General features: G+C 48.3%; 1 protein-coding gene across 4 annotated transcripts in view; it reads left to right on the top strand.

Annotated features, from left to right (window-relative positions):
* The window catches only part of PALLD (palladin, cytoskeletal associated protein), a 272,833-nt gene that overhangs the window by 32,148 nt on the left and 227,746 nt on the right, over positions 1 to 12,939 (top strand). For 3 of the 4 annotated variants that reach the window (XM_033857510.2, XM_073805705.1, XM_073805702.1), the window contains one exon: positions 2,226 to 2,404. The gene's annotated coding sequence lies outside the window, so the exon portion shown is untranslated. Of the gene's footprint in view, positions 1 to 2,222; positions 2,405 to 12,939 lie in introns of those variants that run through there. The other variant, XM_073805704.1, reaches the window with a different exon arrangement.

The following is a 12,939-nucleotide window of genomic DNA, read 5'->3' on the forward strand; positions in this document are numbered from 1 at the left end:
GTAACGTACAGACTCTGGCCGGTTCCAGAGTCCACCAGGCTCGACTCTTCCAGGCCTCTAGTACCTGACATGGCGCTGTCCACGTGGAAGATGCCCGGCAAGCGTGTGCTCGGTAGAGCTGAGTCCGTTGAAGGCACCTTTCGCTTGCTTGTGAGGAGAGCAGCTCCAGGGTGGGATGGGCACCGAGGGTGAGGGGAGAATTGCAGGGAGCAGAGAGGAAGCAGGTCATACGTGAGGGCTGCATAGGAAACGAGAACTCCATGCAGATACCTGACAGAAACAGGATTCGGATAGGAACATGATAGAAAAGAAAACCTGGGCCAAGTTACAGGAAAGCAGACAATAAAGATCTAAAGTTTAGGGAATGGTTCATGTAGGGAAGAGTGTCGAGTGCTTTCACCTGCCACAGGATAAAGACTCCCTAGCTTGCCAGGGATGAAGAACTCAATTAAAAGACTTCAGGTCGAGTAACACTGGAGCCATAGACAGTTCTCCGGGCGGGGTGGCGGGGTGAGGATCTGGCCTGTGATTGTGGAAAGAGCAGAGAAGGAGGGACTAGAAAATGGTTCTCGGCCAGAATGTTCTCCAGGACTTTACGAAAACAAAGGAAAGCACAAACTACTCAGAATCATGAAATACTGCCCTTCTCAACTGCCTCAAAAGCAATATACCTTGCATCGCATTAGATGCTCAGTTGGCTGGGTTTTTTTTTTTTTTTTTTTGCGGTATGCGGGCCTCCCATGACTCACGGGCCCAGCCGCTCTGCCGCATGTGGGATCTTCCCGGACTGGGGCACGAACCTGCGTCCCCTGCATCAGCAGGCGGACTCTCAACCACTGCGCCACCAGGGAAGCCCTTTATATGGTTTTTAATTCCCGAAGTCATGTCTGTTCTTTTCCAAATATCCCGTACTTATTTTTTTAATATAGTTTCTGGAGTTAATATGCTAAGTATTAGCAAACTGGCTTGTTTTATTAACTTAACTTTCAGACTAAATATAGACAGAAGCCTATATTATGCTATCTAAATGCAGAAAAGGTTAGTTTTCACTGACATAAAAAGGATGCCAAGTCCAAAGAATTCTATAGAGGATCAGACTCAGGGAAAATCTCTCAGTGCTGATTAAGAGCTAAATGGACAATTCTCTCCCAGAGAATTCAGTCCTTTTAGTTGTCAGTGGCACGTTCCTTCGTATTTCTTTAAAACTAAATCACGTTTGTGGGGAGGAGGGTTAGGACAGCTTTGTATTTTTTTGTAAAAATCCTGTTGAGAGTTTGAGGTGCTCAGGGAATAAAGGAAAGGGTGTGAGGGGGAACCCGCATAGAAACAGTCTGGCCACCTGCCACCTCCCATACCAAGGGCCTGGTCGATGGGAAGGGGTGAGACCAGCAAGAATGAATTACAGAGCACTGCTGCCCCTGCCCGCATCATGGGGGCTGGGCACGCTGCTGGAAGGTTCTCTAAATATCAGAAATGTGGAAGGCGTTAACTCTGTTCCTGCCCAGCTGACCATGTCAACAGGAACATTGCTGCCCAGGGTCTGTAACATGACAGTGTCTCCCTTGATACTGTACATTAAGTTTTTTTTTTTTTTTTTTTTTTGCGGTACGCGGGCCTCTCACTGCCGTGGCCTCTCCCGTTGCGGACCACAGGCTCCGGACGCGCAGGCTCAGCGGCCATGGCTCACGGGCCCAGCCGCTCCGCGGCACGTGGGACCCTCCCGGATCGGGGCACGAACCCGCGTCCCCTGCATCGGCAGGCAGACTCCCAACCACTGCGCCACCAGGGAAGCCCTACATTAAGTATTTTGAGCACAATGTTTATATTACTTTCGTATTTTTCTTTAGATAAGAACAATAGATAAAATTGTAATAGACGTGAGAGGCGCTGGTGATAAAACATTTTTGTAAGACACTTGGAACTTGTGTTCTTTTCATTTTGTAACTGAAATGGTCTTTCCCAGTGTGGTGATGTCCCTTATTTCCAGGTTGATGAAATGTACAAGGTGCTTGACAAAGAAACCCCATGGGAATTGTCTAGCCATGCATTTCATGGTCTCAAATGTAATAGCATTTAGTAAGGTTAGTAACACGGACACAGGTCTTTTTTTTATCAGACAGGCATCTCGTTACATAGCATCTCGCCTTTCACTTCTGCTTTATTATTTTAAACGTCCCCTTTTTCTTTCTCTCCCTCCTGTCCTGGGACTTCCGTTTGGCCAGCAGATGGTTCTGTGAGGGGATCGAGCTGCACGACAGTCCCGACATCCAGATCCGCTGGGACGGGGGCGACCTGCACACGCTGGTCATAGCCGAGGCCTTTGAGGACGACACAGGGCGCTACACCTGCCTGGCCGCGAACCCCGGTGGCTCTGACACCACATCGGCCGAGGTGTTCATTGAAGGTACCCAGGGATGTGGGGTGGGGGCGTGGGGTGCCGAGTGGGCAGGGGCCCATTGCTTCTTGTGAACGTGGTTTTCCAATGTTGTGAGTCAAACCTCATTTATCCTCCAGGGCAGATAAATCGAGTGGCTCTGACACTTGGGTGTACGTCTACGTCGACAATGTCTGATGTCAACATTTGTTCCTTTTCATTTAAAACATTTCAGCTACATGAATTTATTTAGAATACTAAGTGTCCAACTTATTTCTGGTTTCTCTGGTGGACGAAGAATGTGGGCATATTAAAATACTAGAAATACTAGACCTGTCAACCAAAGTTAAACTCTCAAAGACTTAGGAGATCATTCACAGGGATATTAAGCAGTTGAGTATTTTTAAATGTTCTCATTTCTATTAGATTCTAGAACTTTTCCTTTTTTGTTAGGATGCTGCTATTTCTGCTAAGTGTACCATGGACTTGTAATCACTAGGTCAAAAAATTTCCAGAATCAGTGTTGCATTAAAGAGGGGTGGGCAGAGAGTAGAATATCTCTATTGTTCTAACAATTCATTTTTGATGAGACTCAGCCTATAGGGAATTAGAAAACTTACTATCAAAGTATATAGTTTACATCACTGTTGCATTTTTATCACTATCAATCACTTAAGTTGGAAGTGGCTTAAACACCAGTGTTCTGTGTCCCTAAAGTCATAAATTGGTGAGTAGCCTTGTAATTGCTTGCATTTAAAAATAGTAGCTGGAACGCAGAGAGAAAATTGAAATCCTTGAGGTCTCCAGTACCTTAATCTTCATCTTTTTACTAAATTTTTTTTTACTCTTTAATAGCACTAAATTTCTTTGTTTTTTAAAGTAGAAGAAAGCAAGATGTGAACCATTATTTATAGCCCTTGTAAGAACTGGCAAAAAAAATAAATTAGTTTTAGAAGTAACTGTTACTGCCAACTAAAACTATGTGCCTTTACTTTTAATAAAAGTGTCCCCTGCATTGTCTTTGAAGGCGTCTGTGAGCTCCTTCAGGGACTTTGTCCTGCTAATAAGGGCAAACCTTCTGTATTAACAATAAGTGATGCTACATGGCAGTTACATGTACACACACGTGCAGACACGGTCATTTAAACCTCACCGTGAACCTGAGAGGTGTTATCAGGGTCCCCTTTTACACATGGGTAAACTGAGCCTGGGAAGGTGAAAGGGACCTGTCCAAAGTCACTCCAGGATTTGGACCCAGTCCGTCTTACTCCAGGGCCCATATCCTATTCGCTATGTCACAAGTATCTCAAAGTGCTAAATGAACAGGAAAAGAATGGCAAAAAGATTTTTAGCATTTAATAAGCGAGCAGTGAGTATCAGTCATGGGCTGACTGTGGAGCAAACTTCTTGAAGCATTTTAGAATACAGAGGAGGAAAGTTAAACTTCCATTAAAAAAAAAAAAACAAAACCCATTTGCTAATGATGGTCAGATTTGTCTTTCAAAACCAAGTTCAACTAGAGCTGCTTAAAATTAAATGCTTTCAAGATTGCTAGAAATGGGTACTTCAGTGTGGATTGCTTCTGTACTACAGACATTAAATCACGTCAGTTTTACGTACTAGTTTACCAACTCGATCCAGCCACGTTTATTAAGGCCTTGCTCTGTGCCAGACAGTGTGGTGCAGATATGATGGGGATGGGCACTGCTATCAAGGAGTTCCCAATCTAACAGCCCAGATGGACACATTTTTTAAAAACGAATATAAAGTAAGTGATGTTATAAGTGATATAACAGATATCTAAAGTGTTATAAGGATACAAATGAACTTAAAAGATTAACTGCAAGGTATATAAGACACACTAACTTTCATAGAATAAGAGGAACTATTTCTCTGCCTTGGAAACCACTTCAGGATCTGACTCTGGAGGTCCAAAACATGCATGCCATGGCCTTTAACTTTATTTCATTAAATTGAGCTCTGCCACGTAGAAAGCCCCTGCAGTGCAGTCCTCTCCTGCCTTTGGGGTCTCTGCATGAACTACTTAATGTGGGAAAAGCACCCCCAGTTCTACCTGCCACGCGTGGTCCATGCCCAGGGCTCCACAGAGGTGGCGGGTGTTCCTAGTGTCCCTTTTTGCACCTGAGGACCCTGCATTGGCTTAGACAGCCCCCCAGCTGCGGGTCTGGCTTCAGATCTTTGTGCTGAGGAGAGGAGGGGTCTGGGCAGAGCCGGAATAAAGAGCCCTTAAGCATGAGCCTCCTAAGCCTCCTGGAAAGTGCGTTAGGAAACTGGCTCATCGTCCCCATGAAATATGGGTGATAACTTTTTTAAAGCCTGATTTTGGTGTATTTTTATCCCTAAGAACAATTACGTGAAATGGAAGAGAATTTTACATAAATTCTTAGGCTCCTATTATGACTGAAAGGAAGAAGTGTTTATGTTTTCCTTACTGCAGCACTAAATTAGACTTAGGAGTATCTCTGTTGTCCCTAAACCACATTGCTGTTGCTATGTCAGCGTGCAGTATGCGGGTGGAGGTGGGTACCAGAGGGTAGGAAGTTTTCTATAGATTTAAAAACCTTGAGGAAACCTTCCCTAAAAGTTTAACAACCTACTAGTTGGAAACTGTCTAAATTTCACTGCCTTGTGCAGCAACTTTTAGAATGATAACGAGGAAATTTCAGTTTAAGAACAGTAACTAAGGGGCTTCCCTGGTGGTGCAGTGGTTAAGAATCCGCCTGCCAATGCAGGGGACACAGGTTCGAGCCCTGGTCTGGGAAGATCCCACATGCCGCAGAGCATCTAAGCCCGTGCACCACAACTACTGAGTCTGCGCTCAAGAGCCCGTGAGCCGCAACTACTGGGCCTGCACTCTAGAGCCCGAGAGCCACAACTTCTGAGCCCGCGTGCCACAACTACTGGGCCTGCGCTCTAGAGCCCGTGTGCCACAACTACTGAGCCTGCACTCTAGAGCCCGAGAGCCACAACTTCTGAGCCCGCGTGCCACAACTACTGGGCCTGCGCTCTAGAGCCCAAGAGCCACAACTTCTGAGCCTGCATGCCACAACTACTGAGCCTGCGCTCTAGAGCCCGTGAGCCACAACTACTGAGCCTGCACTCTAGAGCCCGTGAGCCACAACTACTGAGCCTGCACTCTAGAGCCCGTGAGCCACAACTACTGAGCCTGCACTCTAGAGCCCAAGAGCCACAACTGCTCAGCCCACGTGCCACAACTCCTGAAGCCCATGCGTCTAGAGCCCGTGCTCCGTAACAAGAGAAGTCACTGCAATGAGAAGCCTGGCACGGCAACGAAGAGTAGCCCCCGCTCGCCGCAACTAGAGAAAGCCCGCGTGCAGCAACAAAGACCCAAGGCAGCCAAAAATAAATAAAAAAACAAACAAACAAACAAAAAACCCAAAACCAGGAACTAACTTTTATCTCCTAGTTTTAACTAGGAACCGAGCCCTGGTCTTCGTTTTCACCTGGATTATCTCATTTAATCCTTACAAGAATCACCCCATTCTGTGGCTGAGGAAACGGCAGCTTAGGGAGACTTGTAGGGCCCCAGACCTCACACACACACTCACACTCCCCTGAGCTTCAAGGACTAAACCCAGTCAGTGTGACCTCTTAAGTCTGAATAGCCACAGGGGAAAATGCAGGTGAACCTTGGGTCTTGGGGCAGCAGGGTCGTCATCTGCATGCAGTAACAGGCCTGGGATGTGTGCCTGGAACATCTCAGGACACCACTGAGCTTTTGGTCATTGGTCACGTGTTCACTGAAGGTCCCCTGGAAGGCAGGCGGTGGGCCAGGCACTGGGTGGGGACACTTGGCAGGACAGGCAGGCCTCGGTCCTCGCTGCGCCGACACTCCAGGAAAGGAGGGACGGGCCCCCCTCGTAAATAACCCCAGCCCCAGCCAGCAGGTGCTGGGAAGAGAAGAAAGGTGGGTGAGGGTAGGGGGAGGAGGGCCTCCCTGAGGAGGTGACATCCGACCTCAGTCTGGACTCTGAGAGGAAGCGATGCGGAGGCCGATGGGGCAAGTGCTGCAGACAGAAGTAGGGGCGAGGCTTGGCAGGAGGGGCGGGTGTGCCCAGGAGTGCAGAGGGTGGCAGCTGGGCGGCAGGCAGCTCACACGGGTCGTGGTGCCTTGTGGTCACTGTTAGCCGGCCGGCCTTTATTCTACTGAAAATCGCCACTTGCGGAGCGTTTAAACTGAAAAGTCAGATTATCTGATTTCCATTTTTAAACTGAAGTTTGGCTTGTAATCGGGAGCCTGGTGAGAAGCGTGCCGTGGCAGGACCGGACGGAGCTGGCAGGGCTGCAGGAGCACGCCGTGTAGACGGGGGCAGAGGCAGGCAGACTGCAAAGCCACATGGCGGGTCCGGTGTGGGCTGAGGGGCCATGGGAACGAGCAGACCCCGTGGATTTCGGCTCCACCGTTGGGCGTCTGTCGGGGGGGGCGAGGAGTGGGCTGGGGCGCAGAGGGACGTAGGTGATCCGTTTGCACAGCCGCATTTGGACGGCCGAGTGGACACAGGTGTGGGCAGGTGGCCATGCGGGTGCAGTGAGCGCCCAGGGCGAGGACGTGCACTTGGAGCTTCAGGATGTAGATGGTAACCGAAGACACGGGAATAGGCGGGACCGCGTCTGAGCCTGGGCGACCCTTCCCACGCGAAGATGCTCCGGGAGGAGGTGCCGGCGTAGGAGCGTGAGAGGAGGGCCCTGTGGGCGGGGAGGCTGGGGGGGCGGGTCGGTGTTTGAGAGGGGAGGGCCGTGCAGCTTGGGCCCCCCGCTGCCGGAGGCCAGCGCTGAGGACAGGAGGGGCAGGTGTGGTTGCTGTGGGGGATGTTAGTAAGAGGGGCTCGGAGAGCCTGGAGGGACCGAACGCCGCGCGTCTGCGGGACCCGGAAGGACGCACGGGAACGCGTTGGGGGGCGCCAGGGAGGTTCTGCCCAAGCACCGGCAGAGCCAGGGGCCGGTATCTGGACGGGAGCGCCGGGTCAGGATGCTTTGTGAGCCTGTTTGCCTGTGGGTTTTCGTAGCAGGATTTCTAGAGTGTATTTCCATGCTGATGAAAACGGTCCAAGCGAGAAAATGCGGATCCTGCAGGGGGGTGGGGGGAGTGTGAGGTGCCAGGGAGCCAGTTCCTGGAAAAAGAGAAGGAAACGGCCTCCGCCCACAGTGTGCAGGTGGCGAAGAGCTGCTCTCAACAGTTGCACGGTAGAAATGGGACAGGTGAGCACAGACACGTGAACTAAACGTGGACATCCCACGTTTGCATCCCTGCCGCCCCTCCTGACCCTGTCGTGGACGGCACAGATCTTTACAGCTCGGGGAGCACCGAAGGGGGCAGGAGGGGGGTTCCCAAGTGTGCGATGAGGAAGCTGGGTTACACCCAGCCCTGACCCCGTGGTCGGGGAGTTGAGCTGGATGGGGGTGGAGGGGACGGCATAAAGACGGTGGGGAAGGGCAGGAATTCTGAGCGTGGCGCACGCCGGCAGACCTTGTGTGATGTTTATTTGTAGGTTCTCCAAGCTTGTCACAATCAGATAAGACGTGTGCCCCTTTTAAGTGACATTTCAAAGTGTGTGGAAATGTTATACAAGGAACGGTCCCTGTGGCTGCAGCAGGACAAAGCCGATCTGAGCGAAAGGTTCCTTCTGCTGGATCTGGAAGACTTGCTGTGAGAAGCTGATGGAGTCTAAGCTCAGCTTTGCGCATTCTCCACAGTATTCATTTTTAAATATCCTTCCTGGTATTTTCTGGCCAGCCCAGCTCCAAGACCCAGAACAGCGACTGGATGGCTCTTTGCTTCAGTTTCTCCATCTCTGCCTGGAGAAATTGATGTTCTCGTAAGAAATGAGTGAGTTAATCACCTAGAGGGGGACTGACACACAGTGTGAGCTATTGTTGCTGTTATAGAAATAGCACATTTTCATTTTAAAAAATCTAAAACATGGAAATAAAGATATAAAAGTCATGTGTAATCCCACCACCCTGTGTCCACCACTCTTAAAAATTTTTATTGTTCAATCTTTTATCTAAATGTGTTTATTATATTCTACATACTCTTTGGTATATATTTTTTAAATTTAATTTAATCCGTCACGAACATCTGTGCCTGTCATTGCAGTTCTTTAAAACTCATTTTAATGCTTTTATAGTCATTCTTCATTTATAAATTTTTAAATCATTGGCATTGCTTCAATTACTCTTATCTGAGACAGCAAATGGTTGTTTCTGGTAATTATAGCAACTGAGAAAGGAGAGGGGGAAAAATGAGTAGTGGGAGTGGGGAGCAGAGTGTATTTACGCCTTAATTTTGAAAAACAAACATGGACCAAACGATGAACTAACTCCATGGCTGCATTCACTAAAGTCACTCAGGGACTTAAAATGTAAATATAAATAAAGATAAATAGATAGTTTTTTTTAATGGTTAATACCTGCTTTTAGGAAGACTTCCTATTTTCTGAATTTGAAGCTGTATTCAGTTTGCTTGCACTCAGAAATATAGCCTTTTCTATATTGCTAAGGTAGATATTAGATTGACAAAAATAATTAAAACATGGTGTTTCCATGAATATGGGGGAAATGGGCATTTTGACATACAGTCGTCCCTCAGTATCCGCAAGGGGATTGGTTTCAGGACCCCCCAGGGATACCAAAATCCAAGGATGCTCAAGTCCCTTATCTAAAACGGTGGAGTATTAGCATGTAACCTACATAAACTTTAAATCATCTCTACATTACTTATAATACCTAATGTAATGCTATGTAAATAGCTGCTGGTGGGCAGCAGAGGCAAGTTTGCTTTGGGGAACTTTCTGGACTTTTATGTGTATATATTTTTTGACCTGTGGTCGGTTGAATCCACAGATGCAGAACCCGTGGATATGGAGAGCCGACTGTATCTGTATTTTACACACCTTTCTGGGGAGACGTTTAACATGGAAATAAATATATCTGTTGATAGTAGAATGAAACAAATTCTGGTAAATCGCCACAAATGTATTTGAAGCAGCCATTAGAAAACTATAAAGCACGTTTATTAACGTGGAAAGGCACTTCACAATGTATTGAGTGGGGAAAAAACAGAAATTGAACAGTATTACGTCATATTATGTTTATTATACGTGTGCACAGGGGTAAACTTCAGCAGGATACGATCCAACGTGTCTGGGTGGTGGTATTCCGAATGATTTTTTTCTTTAATTTTTGCTATTGTGCCTTTTCTGGGTCTTTTTCTACAAGGAAGTATTACACGGGGTAAGTTTTAAAATGGTGAGGGAGCACCTTTTAGAGGCAAGATGGGAGGCTCATGGTTGTGACTTTCCCGCCTGCTCTCCATCACTAGAGCAGCTCAGGGACCACCAGCATTGATTCCCCACTGCGTGGAGAACAGTGTAGACACAGGTGACCTGTAGGCAGGTGAACAGTTGATGAGCAGACGGGCAGGGGGTGACCACAAATGCTGGGGCCCTGCCCCTTTTAGCTGGTATTTGAGAAACAGACACGGATGAATGTCCCCCTGAGCCGGGGGTGTTCTCCCCTGCCCTGTAGGTGCAGAGCTGGGGACTGAGGGGTGGGAACAGAAGGGGAGTGAGGGGGGATCGCCCTGGGGGAAAGGGGCCTGCAGAGCAGCTCTGTCCCCACCCCAGGTGGGAGGTGACATTGAGATGCCAGCAGGCTCGGTCAGGTGTGCAAAAACCAGCAAGCGCATCCTTATCCAGTGGACGTGAACCTCTCTGGTCCTTGTTTCCCGGCAAGTCAGTGAGGAAAAAGCCTCAACAAAGAGCGAAAGCAATAATGGCTTTTTAGTCATCAGAGGGGATTTTTCCAGTGATCTAAACATTGGGAATCAGATGAAAAATAGCTATTCCTCTCCCCGGCTTCTGGCCACTGAGTGTCTCTGGTGCCGTCCTTGGGGCCTGCCTGCTCCCGAGGGCTCTCCGGGGTCTGGGGGGCTGCCCGCCCTCGGGCCACGGTGACCTGCTGACCCCAGCCTGCTGGAGTGCCAGCGTTTCTCCTTGTCTGTCACCTGGTTTTGCTGCTCTGCTGTTTGTCTTGCTCGGTTTCCCTAGTTCCTCCTGCACAGGTAGTTTGCCCCTCAACCACGCTCGTGCCCAGACACCAAGTCCAGCCGCGCTGGCCGGTGTGAAAACCCACCCTGTGTCCCTGGCCTCCCCCCACCCCCCTCAAACCCGCAGCTGCTTGCTCGTCCCCCAGCTCACCCCCTGTCACTCATCCCAGCAGAATCACCAGCCTGCCCTGAGCACCGGAGACGGCGGCTGGGGGCGGGGACGCGTGGTCTGGGGGAGCCGGGGCCTCAAGTTCAGACCCTGTGCCACTGCCGTGCAGTCCCGTGGTCTCACGCAGCCCTTTCCCCTCCCTGGTTCCTCGGGTCTCTGGTCTGTAGTTGGACGCAGCTTCCCCTCTTAGGGAGGCTCATCATCGTGATGACCAAACGCCGACCCAGCCGATGGCCAGGCATGTGGCTCTACTCAGAATGGGTGTGCCCTTCCTGGCCACACCTCAGTCCAGTCCTCAGAGGTGTGATGTCCTGAGTGGCTGAGCAGCTCCGAAGAGGCAGCACAGAACATGTCTGGGCCACTCGGAAAGGACAGAAATCAAGGAGGGACCCTGTAGGCACTTCCCACGAGAGCAGATGATGTAATTAAAGGTTCAGACGTGGGGAGAGGCCAGGAGGGGGAGCTCTCTGCTCCTCTGATCTTTATCCGGAGCCCCTGTTGGCAGAGGCTCCCTTGCACCCTGCATTCCCATCCCTCCCCAGACCCCCAGCTTTATGCCGTCCCATTTCACTAACCGCCACGGCCTGCGTTTATTTGTCTGCGTCTGTGTCCGCATAGAATGGAAGCTCCCCAAGGGCAGGGAGGGGTGTACTCTTCACTCCAGCATCCTCGTTACACAGCCGGGTGTGCACGAGACTAGTGGAAATAGCAGGCTTTTAATTTACTGAGCAGAACTCATGGGTCATCTAAGTTTATTATTTTGTTTCAAACAGGAAAGGTGTGTTATAGGAAAATTAACCTGACATAGATGAAGACAAATTTGAGAGAGGGATTTGGGAGGACAGGGTGGTCTGCGTGTCGTGATGGTCCAGGACTGGGGATTGCTGTAGAAATAAATAGGAAGGACCACAAACACCCTGCAGTCACCTAAGCAGGGCTTTTACCATCAGTAATAGCAGGAAAGCCATGGTAGAGAACAGTCACGGGAGGGAGCACGAGGCACTCTTGCCAAGAGAATTAGGTAAACGTGTACATTCTTAATGTATCAACAGGCAAATAGAACCAACTACAAAGAGCACAAGTATACAGCAGCAACTAACACAACAATGTAAAGCAATTATACTCCAATAAAGATGTTAAAAAACAACAAAAAAGCACATGTAGTGTGATTGCATTTGTACAAATACATGCACAAGTATACAGCCATCCCCCCTCATCGGAGGTTTCACTTTCCGTAGTTTCAGTTACCACGGTCAACTGTGATCCAGAAATATTTTATGGAAAATTCCAGAAATAAATGGTCAGTTTTCAATTCTGCCATCTGAGCAGTGTGATGAAATCGCTTGCCTCAGCTTCGACCTCCAGGATTTGAGTCATCCCTGTGTTCAGCGTGTGCTGCCTGTTAGTCACCTAGGTTGTCATGCTGACTGTCCCAGCGCTCGTGTTCACTCACCCTGATTTTATTGATACTAAAAATGGCCCCAAAGCACCAGAGGAGTGATACTGGTAGTTTGGACGTGCCAGAGAAGCCGTGCAGTGCTTCAAGTGAAAGGTGAAAGTTAATAAGGAAAGAAAAGAAAAAAAAAGTATGCTAAGGTTGCTAAGATATACGGTAAGAACAAATCTTTTGTCTGACAGGTTGTGAAGAAGGAAAAAGAAATCCATGTTCGTTTTGCTGTCGTGCCTCAAACTCTAAATGTTACAGCCACAGTGCATACATAAGTGCTTAGTTAAGATAGAAAAGGCATCAAATTTGTACAATAAGATGTTTTGAGAGAGACCACATTCATATAACTTTATTATCATTTTTATAATCATAATTGTTATATTCTATTTTATCATTAGTTATTGTCGTTAAACTCTTACTGTGCCTAAATTACAAATGAAACTTTACCTTAGGTGTGTATATTTAGGAAAAAGAGTACTAACAGGATTTGGTGTTATCAGTGGTGTGGAGGTCTTGGAATGTTATCTCCCTTCAATAAGGGGAGGCCACTGTATGTTTGTTAATACACTCAATTTATCTGAAAAATACAAGCCAGACTGTTAGCGTGTGCAGAATGGCACCAGGGAAGGGACCTACTGGTCTTCAGTATTACATCACGCAATTCTGTGCTACTTGGTTACTTTTCTATAAGCGCGTATTACTTTACATTAAGATATTTTAAATAGATAATTTAAATAACTCGAGTTAAGTATGTCTCATAAAAGAAGTATCAAGTATGTACTTCTGGGGCTTCCCTGGCGGTGCAGTGGTTAAGAATCCGCCTGCCAATGCAGGGGACATGGGTTCGAGCCCTGGTCCAG

The sequence above is a fragment of the Tursiops truncatus genome, chromosome 6, assembly GCF_011762595.2.
Source record: "Tursiops truncatus isolate mTurTru1 chromosome 6, mTurTru1.mat.Y, whole genome shotgun sequence".
In the NCBI taxonomy this organism is placed as follows: domain Eukaryota; kingdom Metazoa; phylum Chordata; class Mammalia; order Artiodactyla; family Delphinidae; genus Tursiops; species Tursiops truncatus.